The sequence below is a fragment of the Schistocerca americana genome, unplaced genomic scaffold (assembly GCF_021461395.2).
Source record: "Schistocerca americana isolate TAMUIC-IGC-003095 unplaced genomic scaffold, iqSchAmer2.1 HiC_scaffold_165, whole genome shotgun sequence".
NCBI classification, from domain to species: domain Eukaryota; kingdom Metazoa; phylum Arthropoda; class Insecta; order Orthoptera; family Acrididae; genus Schistocerca; species Schistocerca americana.
In genome coordinates, this window is record NW_025725738.1 from 132,677 (window position 1) to 153,617 (window position 20,941).

A 20,941-nucleotide genomic window follows, 5' to 3' on the forward strand; every position below is an offset into this window, starting at 1 on the left:
TCGAAATCGAAGGCAGGGCGTCCCTCGCCGCATTTGCTACGATGGCGATTTCCTACTTCTGCAGAAGCGGCGGCGTCGACGACGACGACGCTCGCGAGAGGCTCTGTGATATTTGAAAAACACATGTAAAAAATATAATTCAGACTGCCGCCTCCCACCCTATGCTGTACCGCTTTGCAAAATGATTTATCTGCGACATTCGCCTCAATCACATCTGAGAGTAATTCTAAATAAAACACCTGTTGCTAATTGTTCGTCGTTCCAGATACTGCTTGCTATACGGCCACGACGCGCAACTGATTTCGAAAATTCGTTTGCCTCCTGTGACGATCGAACTCACGACCCCTGGTTTACTAGACCAGTGCTCTGCCACTGAGCTAAAGAGGCGCGGCCTAGCGGTAGTTTTGCGTACTTCGTGCTTACGCTCGTCTGGATCATCAGGCTTAAGCTGACAACACTTCATATTACCGACTAATATTTGCAGCTATGGCGCACCATTACTGCTTGGCTACACATCTCACACGTAACCGATGTGCTCTCCAACCAACACCACTTACATTTCAGAACATGTCTTTGACACATGTCTACGAAATCACCTTCACCTTCAGATACACTTTCCTTGCGACTGATGGAGACGTAGGCAAAGTTTTAAGTTGCTATTTCCATTACGTCACATTGATCAGAAAAACGGTAATTTACATCTGCAGCGGAACAAAATTACGTTCCGCCCAGCGTGGGGCTCGAACCCACGACCCTGAGATTAAGAGTCTCATGCTCTACCGACTGAGCTAGCCGGGCTGCGTCGGTGACTACGTGTCGGGTCGCACGACACACAGTTCTCGTTTGGGTGGGGTGGTCCCATACAGAATCTCTCCATGCTGCCTAATGTTTTCCTAGCGTCACACACGTCACGTACTTCAGTTTTATTTCATAATCATTTCTGAGAGGTACAGGAACTGCATAAAAAACCTGCAGCGCTAGTGGTGTCAAAATTAACACACATATTTGATTTGACTCAGAAGCCGAACGGGTTACTTTCCGACGCTGTCTTAGATGCGCAAATGCCAGCCAAAACTCGCGGTGACGGCACTCAGCCGACCATTTCGCTAGATAACACCGTTCTGGCTGTGTGTGTATCACGCTCAAGTGCATCTCCAAGCAGGAAGTGGACAACAGCAACATTCAGACGATTTCGTACTGCTCAATAGCTACACTAAAACGGTGTGTTTCTTTTGCAGAATTGGAAAAACACGACCGTGACAGGATTCGAACCTGCAATCTTCGGATCCGAAGTCCGACGCCTTATCCATTAGGCCACACGGTCACTGGCCGCCAAGTATTCCTTACATTCGTGTCATCTCGAAACGCTCATACCGCTGAGGAATTGTGTTTTCGTTCTACACAGCCGCTGCCTCTTGCTGCTTCCCACCCATTCGTTACATTCAAGCCTTTACGAGACCGACCAAGTAGAGATTGGGAACCAAGACCACACACTTTGTGCATTCGAAATCGAAGGCAGGGCGTCCCTCGCCGCATTTGCTACGATGGCGATTTCCTACTTCTGCAGAAGCGGCGGCGTCGACGACGACGACGCTCGCGAGAGGCTCTGTGATATTTGAAAAACACATGTAAAAAATATAATTCAGACTGCCGCCTCCCACCCTATGCTGTACCGCTTTGCAAAATGATTTATCTGCGACATTCGCCTCAATCACATCTGAGAGTAATTCTAAATAAAACACCTGTTGCTAATTGTTCGTCGTTCCAGATACTGCTTGCTATACGGCCACGACGCGCAACTGATTTCGAAAATTCGTTTGCCTCCTGTGACGATCGAACTCACGACCCCTGGTTTACTAGACCAGTGCTCTGCCACTGAGCTAAAGAGGCGCGGCCTAGCGGTAGTTTTGCGTACTTCGTGCTTACGCTCGTCTGGATCATCAGGCTTAAGCTGACAACACTTCATATTACCGACTAATATTTGCAGCTATGGCGCACCATTACTGCTTGGCTACACATCTCACACGTAACCGATGTGCTCTCCAACCAACACCACTTACATTTCAGAACATGTCTTTGACACATGTCTACGAAATCACCTTCACCTTCAGATACACTTTCCTTGCGACTGATGGAGACGTAGGCAAAGTTTTAAGTTGCTATTTCCATTACGTCACATTGATCAGAAAAACGGTAATTTACATCTGCAGCGGAACAAAATTACGTTCCGCCCAGCGTGGGGCTCGAACCCACGACCCTGAGATTAAGAGTCTCATGCTCTACCGACTGAGCTAGCCGGGCTGCGTCGGTGACTACGTGTCGGGTCGCACGACACACAGTTCTCGTTTGGGTGGGGTGGTCCCATACAGAATCTCTCCATGCTGCCTAATGTTTTCCTAGCGTCACACACGTCACGTACTTCAGTTTTATTTCATAATCATTTCTGAGAGGTACAGGAACTGCATAAAAAACCTGCAGCGCTAGTGGTGTCAAAATTAACACACATATTTGATTTGACTCAGAAGCCGAACGGGTTACTTTCCGACGCTGTCTTAGATGCGCAAATGCCAGCCAAAACTCGCGGTGACGGCACTCAGCCGACCATTTCGCTAGATAACACCGTTCTGGCTGTGTGTGTATCACGCTCAAGTGCATCTCCAAGCAGGAAGTGGACAACAGCAACATTCAGACGATTTCGTACTGCTCAATAGCTACACTAAAACGGTGTGTTTCTTTTGCAGAATTGGAAAAACACGACCGTGACAGGATTCGAACCTGCAATCTTCGGATCCGAAGTCCGACGCCTTATCCATTAGGCCACACGGTCACTGGCCGCCAAGTATTCCTTACATTCGTGTCATCTCGAAACGCTCATACCGCTGAGGAATTGTGTTTTCGTTCTACACAGCCGCTGCCTCTTGCTGCTTCCCACCCATTCGTTACATTCAAGCCTTTACGAGACCGACCAAGTAGAGATTGGGAACCAAGACCACACACTTTGTGCATTCGAAATCGAAGGCAGGGCGTCCCTCGCCGCATTTGCTACGATGGCGATTTCCTACTTCTGCAGAAGCGGCGGCGTCGACGACGACGACGACGCTCGCGAGAGGCTCTGTGATATTTGAAAAACACATGTAAAAAATATAATTCAGACTGCCGCCTCCCACCCTATGCTGTACCGCTTTGCAAAATGCTTTATCTGCGACATTCGCCTCAATCACATCTGAGAGTAATTCTAAATAAAACACCTGTTGCTAATTGTTCGTCGTTCCAGATACTGCTTGCTATACGGCCACGACGCGCAACTGATTTCGAAAATTCGTTTGCCTCCTGTGACGATCGAACTCACGACCCCTGGTTTACTAGACCAGTGCTCTGCCACTGAGCTAAAGAGGCGCGGCCTAGCGGTAGTTTTGCGTACTTCGTGCTTACGCTCGTCTGGATCATCAGGCTTAAGCTGACAACACTTCATATTACCGACTAATATTTGCAGCTATGGCGCACCATTACTGCTTGGCTACACATCTCACACGTAACCGATGTGCTCTCCAACCAACACCACTTACATTTCAGAACATGTCTTTGACACATGTCTACGAAATCACCTTCACCTTCAGATACACTTTCCTTGCGACTGATGGAGACGTAGGCAAAGTTTTAAGTTGCTATTTCCATTACGTCACATTGATCAGAAAAACGGTAATTTACATCTGCAGCGGAACAAAATTACGTTCCGCCCAGCGTGGGGCTCGAACCCACGACCCTGAGATTAAGAGTCTCATGCTCTACCGACTGAGCTAGCCGGGCTGCGTCGGTGACTACGTGTCGGGTCGCACGACACACAGTTCTCGTTTGGGTGGGGTGGTCCCATACAGAATCTCTCCATGCTGCCTAATGTTTTCCTAGCGTCACACACGTCACGTACTTCAGTTTTATTTCATAATCATTTCTGAGAGGTACAGGAACTGCATAAAAAACCTGCAGCGCTAGTGGTGTCAAAATTAACACACATATTTGATTTGACTCAGAAGCCGAACGGGTTACTTTCCGACGCTGTCTTAGATGCGCAAATGCCAGCCAAAACTCGCGGTGACGGCACTCAGCCGACCATTTCGCTAGATAACACCGTTCTGGCTGTGTGTGTATCACGCTCAAGTGCATCTCCAAGCAGGAAGTGGACAACAGCAACATTCAGACGATTTCGTACTGCTCAATAGCTACACTAAAACGGTGTGTTTCTTTTGCAGAATTGGAAAAACACGACCGTGACAGGATTCGAACCTGCAATCTTCGGATCCGAAGTCCGACGCCTTATCCATTAGGCCACACGGTCACTGGCCGCCAAGTATTCCTTACATTCGTGTCATCTCGAAACGCTCATACCGCTGAGGAATTGTGTTTTCGTTCTACACAGCCGCTGCCTCTTGCTGCTTCCCACCCATTCGTTACATTCAAGCCTTTACGAGACCGACCAAGTAGAGATTGGGAACCAAGACCACACACTTTGTGCATTCGAAATCGAAGGCAGGGCGTCCCTCGCCGCATTTGCTACGATGGCGATTTCCTACTTCTGCAGAAGCGGCGGCGTCGACGACGACGACGCTCGCGAGAGGCTCTGTGATATTTGAAAAACACATGTAAAAAATATAATTCAGACTGCCGCCTCCCACCCTATGCTGTACCGCTTTGCAAAATGATTTATCTGCGACATTCGCCTCAATCACATCTGAGAGTAATTCTAAATAAAACACCTGTTGCTAATTGTTCGTCGTTCCAGATACTGCTTGCTATACGGCCACGACGCGCAACTGATTTCGAAAATTCGTTTGCCTCCTGTGACGATCGAACTCACGACCCCTGGTTTACTAGACCAGTGCTCTGCCACTGAGCTAAAGAGGCGCGGCCTAGCGGTAGTTTTGCGTACTTCGTGCTTACGCTCGTCTGGATCATCAGGCTTAAGCTGACAACACTTCATATTACCGACTAATATTTGCAGCTATGGCGCACCATTACTGCTTGGCTACACATCTCACACGTAACCGATGTGCTCTCCAACCAACACCACTTACATTTCAGAACATGTCTTTGACACATGTCTACGAAATCACCTTCACCTTCAGATACACTTTCCTTGCGACTGATGGAGACGTAGGCAAAGTTTTAAGTTGCTATTTCCATTACGTCACATTGATCAGAAAAACGGTAATTTACATCTGCAGCGGAACAAAATTACGTTCCGCCCAGCGTGGGGCTCGAACCCACGACCCTGAGATTAAGAGTCTCATGCTCTACCGACTGAGCTAGCCGGGCTGCGTCGGTGACTACGTGTCGGGTCGCACGACACACAGTTCTCGTTTGGGTGGGGTGGTCCCATACAGAATCTCTCCATGCTGCCTAATGTTTTCCTAGCGTCACACACGTCACGTACTTCAGTTTTATTTCATAATCATTTCTGAGAGGTACAGGAACTGCATAAAAAACCTGCAGCGCTAGTGGTGTCAAAATTAACACACATATTTGATTTGACTCAGAAGCCGAACGGGTTACTTTCCGACGCTGTCTTAGATGCGCAAATGCCAGCCAAAACTCGCGGTGACGGCACTCAGCCGATCATTTCGCTAGATAACACCGTTCTGGCTGTGTGTGTATCACGCTCAAGTGCATCTCCAAGCAGGAAGTGGACAACAGCAACATTCAGACGATTTCGTACTGCTCAATAGCTACACTAAAACGGTGTGTTTCTTTTGCAGAATTGGAAAAACACGACCGTGACAGGATTCGAACCTGCAATCTTCGGATCCGAAGTCCGACGCCTTATCCATTAGGCCACACGGTCACTGGCCGCCAAGTATTCCTTACATTCGTGTCATCTCGAAACGCTCATACCGCTGAGGAATTGTGTTTTCGTTCTACACAGCCGCTGCCTCTTGCTGCTTCCCACCCATTCGTTACATTCAAGCCTTTACGAGACCGACCAAGTAGAGATTGGGAACCAAGACCACACACTTTGTGCATTCGAAATCGAAGGCAGGGCGTCCCTCGCCGCATTTGCTACGATGGCGATTTCCTACTTCTGCAGAAGCGGCGGCGTCGACGACGACGACGCTCGCGAGAGGCTCTGTGATATTTGAAAAACACATGTAAAAAATATAATTCAGACTGCCGCCTCCCACCCTATGCTGTACCGCTTTGCAAAATGATTTATCTGCGACATTCGCCTCAATCACATCTGAGAGTAATTCTAAATAAAACACCTGTTGCTAATTGTTCGTCGTTCCAGATACTGCTTGCTATACGGCCACGACGCGCAACTGATTTCGAAAATTCGTTTGCCTCCTGTGACGATCGAACTCACGACCCCTGGTTTACTAGACCAGTGCTCTGCCACTGAGCTAAAGAGGCGCGGCCTAGCGGTAGTTTTGCGTACTTCGTGCTTACGCTCGTCTGGATCATCAGGCTTAAGCTGACAACACTTCATATTACCGACTAATATTTGCAGCTATGGCGCACCATTACTGCTTGGCTACACATCTCACACGTAACCGATGTGCTCTCCAACCAACACCACTTACATTTCAGAACATGTCTTTGACACATGTCTACGAAATCACCTTCACCTTCAGATACACTTTCCTTGCGACTGATGGAGACGTAGGCAAAGTTTTAAGTTGCTATTTCCATTACGTCACATTGATCAGAAAAACGGTAATTTACATCTGCAGCGGAACAAAATTACGTTCCGCCCAGCGTGGGGCTCGAACCCACGACCCTGAGATTAAGAGTCTCATGCTCTACCGACTGAGCTAGCCGGGCTGCGTCGGTGACTACGTGTCGGGTCGCACGACACACAGTTCTCGTTTGGGTGGGGTGGTCCCATACAGAATCTCTCCATGCTGCCTAATGTTTTCCTAGCGTCACACACGTCACGTACTTCAGTTTTATTTCATAATCATTTCTGAGAGGTACAGGAACTGCATAAAAAACCTGCAGCGCTAGTGGTGTCAAAATTAACACACATATTTGATTTGACTCAGAAGCCGAACGGGTTACTTTCCGACGCTGTCTTAGATGCGCAAATGCCAGCCAAAACTCGCGGTGACGGCACTCAGCCGACCATTTCGCTAGATAACACCGTTCTGGCTGTGTGTGTATCACGCTCAAGTGCATCTCCAAGCAGGAAGTGGACAACAGCAACATTCAGACGATTTCGTACTGCTCAATAGCTACACTAAAACGGTGTGTTTCTTTTGCAGAATTGGAAAAACACGACCGTGACAGGATTCGAACCTGCAATCTTCGGATCCGAAGTCCGACGCCTTATCCATTAGGCCACACGGTCACTGGCCGCCAAGTATTCCTTACATTCGTGTCATCTCGAAACGCTCATACCGCTGAGGAATTGTGTTTTCGTTCTACACAGCCGCTGCCTCTTGCTGCTTCCCACCCATTCGTTACATTCAAGCCTTTACGAGACCGACCAAGTAGAGATTGGGAACCAAGACCACACACTTTGTGCATTCGAAATCGAAGGCAGGGCGTCCCTCGCCGCATTTGCTACGATGGCGATTTCCTACTTCTGCAGAAGCGGCGGCGTCGACGACGACGACGACGCTCGCGAGAGGCTCTGTGATATTTGAAAAACACATGTAAAAAATATAATTCAGACTGCCGCCTCCCACCCTACGCTGTACCGCTTTGGAAAATGCTTTATCTGCGACATTCGCCTCAATCACATCTGAGAGTAATTCTAAATAAAACACCTGTTGCTAATTGTTCGTCGTTCCAGATACTGCTTGCTATACGGCCACGACGCGCAACTGATTTCGAAAATTCGTTTGCCTCCTGTGACGATCGAACTCACGACCCCTGGTTTACTAGACCAGTGCTCTGCCACTGAGCTAAAGAGGCGCGGCCTAGCGGTAGTTTTGCGTACTTCGTGCTTACGCTCGTCTGGATCATCAGGCTTAAGCTGACAACACTTCATATTACCGACTAATATTTGCAGCTATGGCGCACCATTACTGCTTGGCTACACATCTCACACGTAACCGATGTGCTCTCCAACCAACACCACTTACATTTCAGAACATGTCTTTGACACATGTCTACGAAATCACCTTCACCTTCAGATACACTTTCCTTGCGACTGATGGAGACGTAGGCAAAGTTTTAAGTTGCTATTTCCATTACGTCACATTGATCAGAAAAACGGTAATTTACATCTGCAGCGGAACAAAATTACGTTCCGCCCAGCGTGGGGCTCGAACCCACGACCCTGAGATTAAGAGTCTCATGCTCTACCGACTGAGCTAGCCGGGCTGCGTCGGTGACTACGTGTCGGGTCGCACGACACACAGTTCTCGTTTGGGTGGGGTGGTCCCATACAGAATCTCTCCATGCTGCCTAATGTTTTCCTAGCGTCACACACGTCACGTACTTCAGTTTTATTTCATAATCATTTCTGAGAGGTACAGGAACTGCATAAAAAACCTGCAGCGCTAGTGGTGTCAAAATTAACACACATATTTGATTTGACTCAGAAGCCGAACGGGTTACTTTCCGACGCTGTCTTAGATGCGCAAATGCCAGCCAAAACTCGCGGTGACGGCACTCAGCCGACCATTTCGCTAGATAACACCGTTCTGGCTGTGTGTGTATCACGCTCAAGTGCATCTCCAAGCAGGAAGTGGACAACAGCAACATTCAGACGATTTCGTACTGCTCAATAGCTACACTAAAACGGTGTGTTTCTTTTGCAGAATTGGAAAAACACGACCGTGACAGGATTCGAACCTACAATCTTCGGATCCGAAGTCCGACGCCTTATCCATTAGGCCACACGGTCACTGGCCGCCAAGTATTCCTTACATTCGTGTCATCTCGAAACGCTCATACCGCTGAGGAATTGTGTTTTCGTTCTACACAGCCGCTGCCTCTTGCTGCTTCCCACCCATTCGTTACATTCAAGCCTTTACGAGACCGACCAAGTAGAGATTGGGAACCAAGACCACACACTTTGTGCATTCGAAATCGAAGGCAGGGCGTCCCTCGCCGCATTTGCTACGATGGCGATTTCCTACTTCTGCAGAAGCGGCGGCGTCGACGACGACGACGACGCTCGCGAGAGGCTCTGTGATATTTGAAAAACACATGTAAAAAATATAATTCAGACTGCCGCCTCCCACCCTACGCTGTACCGCTTTGGAAAATGCTTTATCTGCGACATTCGCCTCAATCACATCTGAGAGTAATTCTAAATAAAACACCTGTTGCTAATTGTTCGTCGTTCCAGATACTGCTTGCTATACGGCCACGACGCGCAACTGATTTCGAAAATTCGTTTGCCTCCTGTGACGATCGAACTCACGACCCCTGGTTTACTAGACCAGTGCTCTGCCACTGAGCTAAAGAGGCGCGGCCTAGCGGTAGTTTTGCGTACTTCGTGCTTACGCTCGTCTGGATCATCAGGCTTAAGCTGACAACACTTCATATTACCGACTAATATTTGCAGCTATGGCGCACCATTACTGCTTGGCTACACATCTCACACGTAACCGATGTGCTCTCCAACCAACACCACTTACATTTCAGAACATGTCTTTGACACATGTCTACGAAATCACCTTCACCTTCAGATACACTTTCCTTGCGACTGATGGAGACGTAGGCAAAGTTTTAAGTTGCTATTTCCATTACGTCACATTGATCAGAAAAACGGTAATTTACATCTGCAGCGGAACAAAATTACGTTCCGCCCAGCGTGGGGCTCGAACCCACGACCCTGAGATTAAGAGTCTCATGCTCTACCGACTGAGCTAGCCGGGCTGCGTCGGTGACTACGTGTCGGGTCGCACGACACACAGTTCTCGTTTGGGTGGGGTGGTCCCATACAGAATCTCTCCATGCTGCCTAATGTTTTCCTAGCGTCACACACGTCACGTACTTCAGTTTTATTTCATAATCATTTCTGAGAGGTACAGGAACTGCATAAAAAACCTGCAGCGCTAGTGGTGTCAAAATTAACACACATATTTGATTTGACTCAGAAGCCGAACGGGTTACTTTCCGACGCTGTCTTAGATGCGCAAATGCCAGCCAAAACTCGCGGTGACGGCACTCAGCCGACCATTTCGCTAGATAACACCGTTCTGGCTGTGTGTGTATCACGCTCAAGTGCATCTCCAAGCAGGAAGTGGACAACAGCAACATTCAGACGATTTCGTACTGCTCAATAGCTACACTAAAACGGTGTGTTTCTTTTGCAGAATTGGAAAAACACGACCGTGACAGGATTCGAACCTGCAATCTTCGGATCCGAAGTCCGACGCCTTATCCATTAGGCCACACGGTCACTGGCCGCCAAGTATTCCTTACATTCGTGTCATCTCGAAACGCTCATACCGCTGAGGAATTGTGTTTTCGTTCTACACAGCCGCTGCCTCTTGCTGCTTCCCACCCATTCGTTACATTCAAGCCTTTACGAGACCGACCAAGTAGAGATTGGGAACCAAGACCACACACTTTGTGCATTCGAAATCGAAGGCAGGGCGTCCCTCGCCGCATTTGCTACGATGGCGATTTCCTACTTCTGCAGAAGCGGCGGCGTCGACGACGACGACGCTCGCGAGAGGCTCTGTGATATTTGAAAAACACATGTAAAAAATATAATTCAGACTGCCGCCTCCCACCCTATGCTGTACCGCTTTGCAAAATGCTTTATCTGCGACATTCGCCTCAATCACATCTGAGAGTAATTCTAAATAAAACACCTGTTGCTAATTGTTCGTCGTTCCAGATACTGCTTGCTATACGGCCACGACGCGCAACTGATTTCGAAAATTCGTTTGCCTCCTGTGACGATCGAACTCACGACCCCTGGTTTACTAGACCAGTGCTCTGCCACTGAGCTAAAGAGGCGCGGCCTAGCGGTAGTTTTGCGTACTTCGTGCTTACGCTCGTCTGGATCATCAGGCTTAAGCTGACAACACTTCATATTACCGACTAATATTTGCAGCTATGGCGCACCATTACTGCTTGGCTACACATCTCACACGTAACCGATGTGCTCTCCAACCAACACCACTTACATTTCAGAACATGTCTTTGACACATGTCTACGAAATCACCTTCACCTTCAGATACACTTTCCTTGCGACTGATGGAGACGTAGGCAAAGTTTTAAGTTGCTATTTCCATTACGTCACATTGATCAGAAAAACGGTAATTTACATCTGCAGCGGAACAAAATTACGTTCCGCCCAGCGTGGGGCTCGAACCCACGACCCTGAGATTAAGAGTCTCATGCTCTACCGACTGAGCTAGCCGGGCTGCGTCGGTGACTACGTGTCGGGTCGCACGACACACAGTTCTCGTTTGGGTGGGGTGGTCCCATACAGAATCTCTCCATGCTGCCTAATGTTTTCCTAGCGTCACACACGTCACGTACTTCAGTTTTATTTCATAATCATTTCTGAGAGGTACAGGAACTGCATAAAAAACCTGCAGCGCTAGTGGTGTCAAAATTAACACACATATTTGATTTGACTCAGAAGCCGAACGGGTTACTTTCCGACGCTGTCTTAGATGCGCAAATGCCAGCCAAAACTCGCGGTGACGGCACTCAGCCGACCATTTCGCTAGATAACACCGTTCTGGCTGTGTGTGTATCACGCTCAAGTGCATCTCCAAGCAGGAAGTGGACAACAGCAACATTCAGACGATTTCGTACTGCTCAATAGCTACACTAAAACGGTGTGTTTCTTTTGCAGAATTGGAAAAACACGACCGTGACAGGATTCGAACCTGCAATCTTCGGATCCGAAGTCCGACGCCTTATCCATTAGGCCACACGGTCACTGGCCGCCAAGTATTCCTTACATTCGTGTCATCTCGAAACGCTCATACCGCTGAGGAATTGTGTTTTCGTTCTACACAGCCGCTGCCTCTTGCTGCTTCCCACCCATTCGTTACATTCAAGCCTTTACGAGACCGACCAAGTAGAGATTGGGAACCAAGACCACACACTTTGTGCATTCGAAATCGAAGGCAGGGCGTCCCTCGCCGCATTTGCTACGATGGCGATTTCCTACTTCTGCAGAAGCGGCGGCGTCGACGACGACGACGACGCTCGCGAGAGGCTCTGTGATATTTGAAAAACACATGTAAAAAATATAATTCAGACTGCCGCCTCCCACCCTACGCTGTACCGCTTTGGAAAATGCTTTATCTGCGACATTCGCCTCAATCACATCTGAGAGTAATTCTAAATAAAACACCTGTTGCTAATTGTTCGTCGTTCCAGATACTGCTTGCTATACGGCCACGACGCGCAACTGATTTCGAAAATTCGTTTGCCTCCTGTGACGATCGAACTCACGACCCCTGGTTTACTAGACCAGTGCTCTGCCACTGAGCTAAAGAGGCGCGGCCTAGCGGTAGTTTTGCGTACTTCGTGCTTACGCTCGTCTGGATCATCAGGCTTAAGCTGACAACACTTCATATTACCGACTAATATTTGCAGCTATGGCGCACCATTACTGCTTGGCTACACATCTCACACGTAACCGATGTGCTCTCCAACCAACACCACTTACATTTCAGAACATGTCTTTGACACATGTCTACGAAATCACCTTCACCTTCAGATACACTTTCCTTGCGACTGATGGAGACGTAGGCAAAGTTTTAAGTTGCTATTTCCATTACGTCACATTGATCAGAAAAACGGTAATTTACATCTGCAGCGGAACAAAATTACGTTCCGCCCAGCGTGGGGCTCGAACCCACGACCCTGAGATTAAGAGTCTCATGCTCTACCGACTGAGCTAGCCGGGCTGCGTCGGTGACTACGTGTCGGGTCGCACGACACACAGTTCTCGTTTGGGTGGGGTGGTCCCATACAGAATCTCTCCATGCTGCCTAATGTTTTCCTAGCGTCACACACGTCACGTACTTCAGTTTTATTTCATAATCATTTCTGAGAGGTACAGGAACTGCATAAAAAACCTGCAGCGCTAGTGGTGTCAAAATTAACACACATATTTGATTTGACTCAGAAGCCGAACGGGTTACTTTCCGACGCTGTCTTAGATGCGCAAATGCCAGCCAAAACTCGCGGTGACGGCACTCAGCCGACCATTTCGCTAGATAACACCGTTCTGGCTGTGTGTGTATCACGCTCAAGTGCATCTCCAAGCAGGAAGTGGACAACAGCAACATTCAGACGATTTCGTACTGCTCAATAGCTACACTAAAACGGTGTGTTTCTTTTGCAGAATTGGAAAAACACGACCGTGACAGGATTCGAACCTGCAATCTTCGGATCCGAAGTCCGACGCCTTATCCATTAGGCCACACGGTCACTGGCCGCCAAGTATTCCTTACATTCGTGTCATCTCGAAACGCTCATACCGCTGAGGAATTGTGTTTTCGTTCTACACAGCCGCTGCCTCTTGCTGCTTCCCACCCATTCGTTACATTCAAGCCTTTACGAGACCGACCAAGTAGAGATTGGGAACCAAGACCACACACTTTGTGCATTCGAAATCGAAGGCAGGGCGTCCCTCGCCGCATTTGCTACGATGGCGATTTCCTACTTCTGCAGAAGCGGCGGCGTCGACGACGACGACGCTCGCGAGAGGCTCTGTGATATTTGAAAAACACATGTAAAAAATATAATTCAGACTGCCGCCTCCCACCCTATGCTGTACCGCTTTGCAAAATGCTTTATCTGCGACATTCGCCTCAATCACATCTGAGAGTAATTCTAAATAAAACACCTGTTGCTAATTGTTCGTCGTTCCAGATACTGCTTGCTATACGGCCACGACGCGCAACTGATTTCGAAAATTCGTTTGCCTCCTGTGACGATCGAACTCACGACCCCTGGTTTACTAGACCAGTGCTCTGCCACTGAGCTAAAGAGGCGCGGCCTAGCGGTAGTTTTGCGTACTTCGTGCTTACGCTCGTCTGGATCATCAGGCTTAAGCTGACAACACTTCATATTACCGACTAATATTTGCAGCTATGGCGCACCATTACTGCTTGGCTACACATCTCACACGTAACCGATGTGCTCTCCAACCAACACCACTTACATTTCAGAACATGTCTTTGACACATGTCTACGAAATCACCTTCACCTTCAGATACACTTTCCTTGCGACTGATGGAGACGTAGGCAAAGTTTTAAGTTGCTATTTCCATTACGTCACATTGATCAGAAAAACGGTAATTTACATCTGCAGCGGAACAAAATTACGTTCCGCCCAGCGTGGGGCTCGAACCCACGACCCTGAGATTAAGAGTCTCATGCTCTACCGACTGAGCTAGCCGGGCTGCGTCGGTGACTACGTGTCGGGTCGCACGACACACAGTTCTCGTTTGGGTGGGGTGGTCCCATACAGAATCTCTCCATGCTGCCTAATGTTTTCCTAGCGTCACACACGTCACGTACTTCAGTTTTATTTCATAATCATTTCTGAGAGGTACAGGAACTGCATAAAAAACCTGCAGCGCTAGTGGTGTCAAAATTAACACACATATTTGATTTGACTCAGAAGCCGAACGGGTTACTTTCCGACGCTGTCTTAGATGCGCAAATGCCAGCCAAAACTCGCGGTGACGGCACTCAGCCGACCATTTCGCTAGATAACACCGTTCTGGCTGTGTGTGTATCACGCTCAAGTGCATCTCCAAGCAGGAAGTGGACAACAGCAACATTCAGACGATTTCGTACTGCTCAATAGCTACACTAAAACGGTGTGTTTCTTTTGCAGAATTGGAAAAACACGACCGTGACAGGATTCGAACCTGCAATCTTCGGATCCGAAGTCCGACGCCTTATCCATTAGGCCACACGGTCACTGGCCGCCAAGTATTCCTTACATTCGTGTCATCTCGAAACGCTCATACCGCTGAGGAATTGTGTTTTCGTTCTACACAGCCGCTGCCTCTTGCTGCTTCCCACCCATTCGTTACATTCAAGCCTTTACGAGACCGACCAAGTAGAGATTGGGAACCAAGACCACACACTTTGTGCATTCGAAATCGAAGGCAGGGCGTCCCTCGCCGCATTTGCTACGATGGCGATTTCCTACTTCTGCAGAAGCGGCGGCGTCGACGACGACGACGACGCTCGCGAGAGGCTCTGTGATATTTGAAAAACACATGTAAAAAATATAATTCAGACTGCCGCCTCCCACCCTACGCTGTACCGCTTTGGAAAATGCTTTATCTGCGACATTCGCCTCAATCACATCTGAGAGTAATTCTAAATAAAACACCTGTTGCTAATTGTTCGTCGTTCCAGATACTGCTTGCTATACGGCCACGACGCGCAACTGATTTCGAAAATTCGTTTGCCTCCTGTGACGATCGAACTCACGACCCCTGGTTTACTAGACCAGTGCTCTGCCACTGAGCTAAAGAGGCGCGGCCTAGCGGTAGTTTTGCGTACTTCGTGCTTACGCTCGTCTGGATCATCAGGCTTAAGCTGACAACACTTCATATTACCGACTAATATTTGCAGCTATGGCGCACCATTACTGCTTGGCTACACATCTCACACGTAACCGATGTGCTCTCCAACCAACACCACTTACATTTCAGAACATGTCTTTGACACATGTCTACGAAATCACCTTCACCTTCAGATACACTTTCCTTGCGACTGATGGAGACGTAGGCAAAGTTTTAAGTTGCTATTTCCATTACGTCACATTGATCAGAAAAACGGTAATTTACATCTGCAGCGGAACAAAATTACGTTCCGCCCAGCGTGGGGCTCGAACCCACGACCCTGAGATTAAGAGTCTCATGCTCTACCGACTGAGCTAGCCGGGCTGCGTCGGTGACTACGTGTCGGGTCGCACGACACACAGTTCTCGTTTGGGTGGGGTGGTCCCATACAGAATCTCTCCATGCTGCCTAATGTTTTCCTAGCGTCACACACGTCACGTACTTCAGTTTTATTTCATAATCATTTCTGAGAGGTACAGGAACTGCATAAAAAACCTGCAGCGCTAGTGGTGTCAAAATTAACACACATATTTGATTTGACTCAGAAGCCGAACGGGTTACTTTCCGACGCTGTCTTAGATGCGCAAATGCCAGCCAAAACTCGCGGTGACGGCACTCAGCCGACCATTTCGCTAGATAACACCGTTCTGGCTGTGTGTGTATCACGCTCAAGTGCATCTCCAAGCAGGAAGTGGACAACAGCAACATTCAGACGATTTCGTACTGCTCAATAGCTACACTAAAACGGTGTGTTTCTTTTGCAGAATTGGAAAAACACGACCGTGACAGGATTCGAACCTGCAATCTTCGGATCCGAAGTCCGACGCCTTATCCATTAGGCCACACGGTCACTGGCCGCCAAGTATTCCTTACATTCGTGTCATCTCGAAACGCTCATACCGCTGAGGAATTGTGTTTTCGTTCTACACAGCCGCTGCCTCTTGCTGCTTCCCACCCATTCGTTACATTCAAGCCTTTACGAGACCGACCAAGTAGAGATTGGGAACCAAGACCACACACTTTGTGCATTCGAAATCGAAGGCAGGGCGTCCCTCGCCGCATTTGCTACGATGGCGATTTCCTACTTCTGCAGAAGCGGCGGCGTCGACGACGACGACGACGCTCGCGAGAGGCTCTGTGATATTTGAAAAACACATGTAAAAAATATAATTCAGACTGCCGCCTCCCACCCTACGCTGTACCGCTTTGGAAAATGCTTTATCTGCGACATTCGCCTCAATCACATCTGAGAGTAATTCTAAATAAAACACCTGTTGCTAATTGTTCGTCGTTCCAGATACTGCTTGCTATACGGCCACGACGCGCAACTGATTTCGAAAATTCGTTTGCCTCCTGTGACGATCGAACTCACGACCCCTGGTTTACTAGACCAGTGCTCTGCCACTGAGCTAAAGAGGCGCGGCCTAGCGGTAGTTTTGCGTACTTCGTGCTTACGCTCGTCTGGATCATCAGGCTTAAGCTGACAACACTTCATATTACCGACTAATATTTGCAGCTATGGCGCACCATTACTGCTTGGCTACACATCTCACACGTAACCGATGTGCTCTCCAACCAACACCACTTACATTTCAGAACATGTCTTTGACACATGTCTACGAAATCACCTTCACCTTCAGATACACTTTCCTTGCGACTGATGGAGACGTAGGCAAAGTTTTAAGTTGCTATTTCCATTACGTCACATTGATCAGAAAAACGGTAATTTACATCTGCAGCGGAACAAAATTACGTTCCGCCCAGCGTGGGGCTCGAACCCACGACCCTGAGATTAAGAGTCTCATGCTCTACCGACTGAGCTAGCCGGGCTGCGTCGGTGACTACGTGTCGGGTCGCACGACACACAGTTCTCGTTTGGGTGGGGTGGTCCCATACAGAATCTCTCCATGCTGCCTAATGTTTTCCTAGCGTCACACACGTCACGTACTTCAGTTTTATTTCATAATCATTTCTGAGAGGTACAGGAACTGCATAAAAAACCTGCAGCGCTAGTGGTGTCAAAATTAACACACATATTTGATTTGACTCAGAAGCCGAACGGGTTACTTTCCGACGCTGTCTTAGATGCGCAAATGCCAGCCAAAACTCGCGGTGACGGCACTCAGCCGACCATTTCGCTAGATAACACCGTTCTGGCTGTGTGTGTATCACGCTCAAGTGCATCTCCAAGCAGGAAGTGGACAACAGCAACATTCAGACGATTTCGTACTGCTCAATAGCTACACTAAAACGGTGTGTTTCTTTTGCAGAATTGGAAAAACACGACCGTGACAGGATTCGAACCTGCAATCTTCGGATCCGAAGTCCGACGCCTTATCCATTAGGCCACACGGTCACTGGCCGCCAAGTATTCCTTACATTCGTGTCATCTCGAAACGCTCATACCGCTGAGGAATTGTGTTTTCGTTCTACACAGCCGCTGCCTCTTGCTGCTTCCCACCCATTCGTTACATTCAAGCCTTTACGAGACCGACCAAGTAGAGATTGGGAACCAAGACCACACACTTTGTGCATTCGAAATCGAAGGCAGGGCGTCCCTCGCCGCATTTGCTACGATGGCGATTTCCTACTTCTGCAGAAGCGGCGGCGTCGACGACGACGACGACGCTCGCGAGAGGCTCTGTGATATTTGAAAAACACATGTAAAAAATATAATTCAGACTGCCGCCTCCCACCCTACGCTGTACCGCTTTGCAAAATGCTTTATCTGCGACATTCGCCTCAATCACATCTGAGAGTAATTCTAAATAAAACACCTGTTGCTAATTGTTCGTCGTTCCAGATACTGCTTGCTATACGGCCACGACGCGCAACTGATTTCGAAAATTCGTTTGCCTCCTGTGACGATCGAACTCACGACCCCTGGTTTACTAGACCAGTGCTCTGCCACTGAGCTAAAGAGGCGCGGCCTAGCGGTAGTTTTGCGTACTTCGTGCTTACGCTCGTCTGGATCATCAGGCTTAAGCTGACAACACTTCATATTACCGACTAATATTTGCAGCTATGGCGCACCATTACTGCTTGGCTACACATCTCACACGTAACCGATGTGCTCTCCAACCAACACCACTTACATTTCAGAACATGTCTTTGACACATGTCTACGAAATCACCTTCACCTTCAGATACACTTTCCTTGCGACTGATGGAGACGTAGGCAAAGTTTTAAGTTGCTATTTCCATTACGTCACATTGATCAGAAAAACGGTAATTTACATCTGCAGCGGAACAAAATTACGTTCCGCCCAGCGTGGGGCTCGAACCCACGACCCTGAGATTAAGAGTCTCATGCTCTACCGACTGAGCTAGCCGGGCTGCGTCGGTGACTACGTGTCGGGTCGCACGACACACAGTTCTCGTTTGGGTGGGGTGGTCCCATACAGAATCTCTCCATGCTGCCTAATGTTTTCCTAGCGTCACACACGTCACGTACTTCAGTTTTATTTCATAATCATTTCTGAGAGGTACAGGAACTGCATAAAAAACCTGCAGCGCTAGTGGTGTCAAAATTAACACACATATTTGATTTGACTCAGAAGCCGAACGGGTTACTTTCCGACGCTGTCTTAGATGCGCAAATGCCAGCCAAAACTCGCGGTGACGGCACTCAGCCGACCATTTCGCTAGATAACACCGTTCTGGCTGTGTGTGTATCACGCTCAAGTGCATCTCCAAGCAGGAAGTGGACAACAGCAACATTCAGACGATTTCGTACTGCTCAATAGCTACACTAAAACGGTGTGTTTCTTTTGCAGAATTGGAAAAACACGACCGTGACAGGATTCGAACCTGCAATCTTCGGATCCGAAGTCCGACGCCTTATCCATTAGGCCACACGGTCACTGGCCGCCAAGTATTCCTTACATTCGTGTCATCTCGAAACGCTCATACCGCTGAGGAATTGTGTTTTCGTTCTACACAGCCGCTGCCTCTTGCTGCTTCCCACCCATTCGTTACATTCAAGCCTTTACGAGACCGACCAAGTAGAGATTGGGAACCAAGACCACACACTTTGTGCATTCGAAATCGAAGGCAGGGCGTCCCTCGCCGCATTTGCTACGATGGCGATTTCCTACTTCTGCAGAAGCGGCGGCGTCGACGACGACGACGACGCTCGCGAGAGGCTCTGTGATATTTGAAAAACACATGTAAAAAATATAATTCAGACTGCCGCCTCCCACCCTACGCTGTACCGCTTTGGAAAATGCTTTATCTGCGACATTCGCCTCAATCACATCTGAGAGTAATTCTAAATAAAACACCTGTTGCTAATTGTTCGTCGTTCCAGATACTGCTTGCTATACGGCCACGACGCGCAACTGATTTCGAAAATTCGTTTGCCTCCTGTGACGATCGAACTCACGACCCCTGGTTTACTAGACCAGTGCTCTGCCACTGAGCTAAAGAGGCGCGGCCTAGCGGTAGTTTTGCGTACTTCGTGCTTACGCTCGTCTGGATCATCAGGCTTAAGCTGACAACACTTCATATTACCGACTAATATTTGCAGCTATGGCGCACCATTACTGCTTGGCTACACATCTCACACGTAACCGATGTGCTCTCCAACCAACACCACTTACATTTCAGAACATGTCTTTGACACATGTCTACGAAATCACCTTCACCTTCAGATACACTTTCCTTGCGACTGATGGAGACGTAGGCAAAGTTTTAAGTTGCTATTTCCATTACGTCACATTGATCAGAAAAACGGTAATTTACATCTGCAGCGGAACAAAATTACGTTCCGCCCAGCGTGGGGCTCGAACCCACGACCCTGAGATTAAGAGTCTCATGCTCTACCGACTGAGCTAGCCGGGCTGCGTCGGTGACTACGTGTCGGGTCGCACGACACACAGTTCTCGTTTGGGTGGGGTGGTCCCATACAGAATCTCTCCATGCTGCCTAATGTTTTCCTAGCGTCACACACGTCACGTACTTCAGTTTTATTTCATAATCATTTCTGAGAGGTACAGGAACTGCATAAAAAACCTGCAGCGCTAGTGGTGTCAAAATTAACACACATATTTGATTTGACTCAGAAGCCGAACGGGTTACTTTCCGACGCTGTCTTAGATGCGCAAATGCCAGCCAAAACTCGCGGTGACGGCACTCAGCCGACCATTTCGCTAGATAACACCGTTCTGGCTGTGTGTGTATCACGCTCAAGTGCATCTCCAAGCAGGAAGTGGACAACAGCAACATTCAGACGATTTCGTACTGCTCAATAGCTACACTAAAACGGTGTGTTTCTTTTGCAGAATTGGAAAAACACGACCGTGACAGGATTCGAACCTGCAATCTTCGGATCCGAAGTCCGACGCCTTATCCATTAGGCCACACGGTCACTGGCCGCCAAGTATTCCTTACATTCGTGTCATCTCGAAACGCTCATACCGCT

The 20,941-nt window shown here is 48.4% G+C and overlaps 42 non-coding genes across 42 annotated transcripts; all 42 read right to left on the reverse strand.

The window, feature by feature from the left end:
* Positions 1–315: 315 nt before the first annotated feature.
* Positions 316–387, reverse strand: Trnat-agu. Its single transcript has one exon. It is a non-coding gene; the product is annotated as a tRNA-Thr (tRNA).
* A 338-nt stretch (positions 388–725) lies between these two features.
* Positions 726–798, reverse strand: Trnak-cuu. Its single transcript has one exon. It is a non-coding gene; the product is annotated as a tRNA-Lys (tRNA).
* A 453-nt stretch (positions 799–1,251) lies between these two features.
* Trnar-ucg lies at positions 1,252–1,324 on the reverse strand. Its single transcript has one exon. It is a non-coding gene; the product is annotated as a tRNA-Arg (tRNA).
* Positions 1,325–1,818: 494 nt separating this feature from the next.
* Positions 1,819–1,890, reverse strand: Trnat-agu. Its single transcript has one exon. It is a non-coding gene; the product is annotated as a tRNA-Thr (tRNA).
* A 338-nt stretch (positions 1,891–2,228) lies between these two features.
* Trnak-cuu lies at positions 2,229–2,301 on the reverse strand. The gene has a single exon. It is a non-coding gene; the product is annotated as a tRNA-Lys (tRNA).
* A 453-nt stretch (positions 2,302–2,754) lies between these two features.
* Trnar-ucg lies at positions 2,755–2,827 on the reverse strand. Its single transcript has one exon. It is a non-coding gene; the product is annotated as a tRNA-Arg (tRNA).
* Positions 2,828–3,324: 497 nt separating this feature from the next.
* On the reverse strand, positions 3,325–3,396 carry Trnat-agu. The gene has a single exon. It is a non-coding gene; the product is annotated as a tRNA-Thr (tRNA).
* A 338-nt stretch (positions 3,397–3,734) lies between these two features.
* On the reverse strand, positions 3,735–3,807 carry Trnak-cuu. Its single transcript has one exon. It is a non-coding gene; the product is annotated as a tRNA-Lys (tRNA).
* A 453-nt stretch (positions 3,808–4,260) lies between these two features.
* On the reverse strand, positions 4,261–4,333 carry Trnar-ucg. Its single transcript has one exon. It is a non-coding gene; the product is annotated as a tRNA-Arg (tRNA).
* Positions 4,334–4,827: 494 nt separating this feature from the next.
* Trnat-agu lies at positions 4,828–4,899 on the reverse strand. Its single transcript has one exon. It is a non-coding gene; the product is annotated as a tRNA-Thr (tRNA).
* A 338-nt stretch (positions 4,900–5,237) lies between these two features.
* Trnak-cuu lies at positions 5,238–5,310 on the reverse strand. Its single transcript has one exon. It is a non-coding gene; the product is annotated as a tRNA-Lys (tRNA).
* A 453-nt stretch (positions 5,311–5,763) lies between these two features.
* Trnar-ucg lies at positions 5,764–5,836 on the reverse strand. The gene has a single exon. It is a non-coding gene; the product is annotated as a tRNA-Arg (tRNA).
* A 494-nt stretch (positions 5,837–6,330) lies between these two features.
* Trnat-agu lies at positions 6,331–6,402 on the reverse strand. Its single transcript has one exon. It is a non-coding gene; the product is annotated as a tRNA-Thr (tRNA).
* A 338-nt stretch (positions 6,403–6,740) lies between these two features.
* On the reverse strand, positions 6,741–6,813 carry Trnak-cuu. The gene has a single exon. It is a non-coding gene; the product is annotated as a tRNA-Lys (tRNA).
* A 453-nt stretch (positions 6,814–7,266) lies between these two features.
* Positions 7,267–7,339, reverse strand: Trnar-ucg. The gene has a single exon. It is a non-coding gene; the product is annotated as a tRNA-Arg (tRNA).
* A 497-nt stretch (positions 7,340–7,836) lies between these two features.
* Positions 7,837–7,908, reverse strand: Trnat-agu. The gene has a single exon. It is a non-coding gene; the product is annotated as a tRNA-Thr (tRNA).
* A 338-nt stretch (positions 7,909–8,246) lies between these two features.
* Positions 8,247–8,319, reverse strand: Trnak-cuu. Its single transcript has one exon. It is a non-coding gene; the product is annotated as a tRNA-Lys (tRNA).
* Positions 8,320–8,772: 453 nt separating this feature from the next.
* Trnar-ucg lies at positions 8,773–8,845 on the reverse strand. Its single transcript has one exon. It is a non-coding gene; the product is annotated as a tRNA-Arg (tRNA).
* Positions 8,846–9,342: 497 nt separating this feature from the next.
* Trnat-agu lies at positions 9,343–9,414 on the reverse strand. Its single transcript has one exon. It is a non-coding gene; the product is annotated as a tRNA-Thr (tRNA).
* Positions 9,415–9,752: 338 nt separating this feature from the next.
* Trnak-cuu lies at positions 9,753–9,825 on the reverse strand. The gene has a single exon. It is a non-coding gene; the product is annotated as a tRNA-Lys (tRNA).
* A 453-nt stretch (positions 9,826–10,278) lies between these two features.
* On the reverse strand, positions 10,279–10,351 carry Trnar-ucg. The gene has a single exon. It is a non-coding gene; the product is annotated as a tRNA-Arg (tRNA).
* A 494-nt stretch (positions 10,352–10,845) lies between these two features.
* On the reverse strand, positions 10,846–10,917 carry Trnat-agu. The gene has a single exon. It is a non-coding gene; the product is annotated as a tRNA-Thr (tRNA).
* A 338-nt stretch (positions 10,918–11,255) lies between these two features.
* Trnak-cuu lies at positions 11,256–11,328 on the reverse strand. The gene has a single exon. It is a non-coding gene; the product is annotated as a tRNA-Lys (tRNA).
* A 453-nt stretch (positions 11,329–11,781) lies between these two features.
* Positions 11,782–11,854, reverse strand: Trnar-ucg. The gene has a single exon. It is a non-coding gene; the product is annotated as a tRNA-Arg (tRNA).
* A 497-nt stretch (positions 11,855–12,351) lies between these two features.
* On the reverse strand, positions 12,352–12,423 carry Trnat-agu. Its single transcript has one exon. It is a non-coding gene; the product is annotated as a tRNA-Thr (tRNA).
* A 338-nt stretch (positions 12,424–12,761) lies between these two features.
* Trnak-cuu lies at positions 12,762–12,834 on the reverse strand. The gene has a single exon. It is a non-coding gene; the product is annotated as a tRNA-Lys (tRNA).
* Positions 12,835–13,287: 453 nt separating this feature from the next.
* Positions 13,288–13,360, reverse strand: Trnar-ucg. Its single transcript has one exon. It is a non-coding gene; the product is annotated as a tRNA-Arg (tRNA).
* A 494-nt stretch (positions 13,361–13,854) lies between these two features.
* Trnat-agu lies at positions 13,855–13,926 on the reverse strand. Its single transcript has one exon. It is a non-coding gene; the product is annotated as a tRNA-Thr (tRNA).
* A 338-nt stretch (positions 13,927–14,264) lies between these two features.
* Positions 14,265–14,337, reverse strand: Trnak-cuu. The gene has a single exon. It is a non-coding gene; the product is annotated as a tRNA-Lys (tRNA).
* Positions 14,338–14,790: 453 nt separating this feature from the next.
* Positions 14,791–14,863, reverse strand: Trnar-ucg. The gene has a single exon. It is a non-coding gene; the product is annotated as a tRNA-Arg (tRNA).
* Positions 14,864–15,360: 497 nt separating this feature from the next.
* On the reverse strand, positions 15,361–15,432 carry Trnat-agu. Its single transcript has one exon. It is a non-coding gene; the product is annotated as a tRNA-Thr (tRNA).
* Positions 15,433–15,770: 338 nt separating this feature from the next.
* Trnak-cuu lies at positions 15,771–15,843 on the reverse strand. Its single transcript has one exon. It is a non-coding gene; the product is annotated as a tRNA-Lys (tRNA).
* Positions 15,844–16,296: 453 nt separating this feature from the next.
* On the reverse strand, positions 16,297–16,369 carry Trnar-ucg. Its single transcript has one exon. It is a non-coding gene; the product is annotated as a tRNA-Arg (tRNA).
* Positions 16,370–16,866: 497 nt separating this feature from the next.
* Trnat-agu lies at positions 16,867–16,938 on the reverse strand. Its single transcript has one exon. It is a non-coding gene; the product is annotated as a tRNA-Thr (tRNA).
* A 338-nt stretch (positions 16,939–17,276) lies between these two features.
* On the reverse strand, positions 17,277–17,349 carry Trnak-cuu. Its single transcript has one exon. It is a non-coding gene; the product is annotated as a tRNA-Lys (tRNA).
* A 453-nt stretch (positions 17,350–17,802) lies between these two features.
* Trnar-ucg lies at positions 17,803–17,875 on the reverse strand. Its single transcript has one exon. It is a non-coding gene; the product is annotated as a tRNA-Arg (tRNA).
* A 497-nt stretch (positions 17,876–18,372) lies between these two features.
* On the reverse strand, positions 18,373–18,444 carry Trnat-agu. Its single transcript has one exon. It is a non-coding gene; the product is annotated as a tRNA-Thr (tRNA).
* A 338-nt stretch (positions 18,445–18,782) lies between these two features.
* Trnak-cuu lies at positions 18,783–18,855 on the reverse strand. Its single transcript has one exon. It is a non-coding gene; the product is annotated as a tRNA-Lys (tRNA).
* Positions 18,856–19,308: 453 nt separating this feature from the next.
* Positions 19,309–19,381, reverse strand: Trnar-ucg. Its single transcript has one exon. It is a non-coding gene; the product is annotated as a tRNA-Arg (tRNA).
* Positions 19,382–19,878: 497 nt separating this feature from the next.
* Trnat-agu lies at positions 19,879–19,950 on the reverse strand. Its single transcript has one exon. It is a non-coding gene; the product is annotated as a tRNA-Thr (tRNA).
* Positions 19,951–20,288: 338 nt separating this feature from the next.
* Trnak-cuu lies at positions 20,289–20,361 on the reverse strand. Its single transcript has one exon. It is a non-coding gene; the product is annotated as a tRNA-Lys (tRNA).
* Positions 20,362–20,814: 453 nt separating this feature from the next.
* On the reverse strand, positions 20,815–20,887 carry Trnar-ucg. Its single transcript has one exon. It is a non-coding gene; the product is annotated as a tRNA-Arg (tRNA).
* Positions 20,888–20,941: the final 54 nt, after the last annotated feature.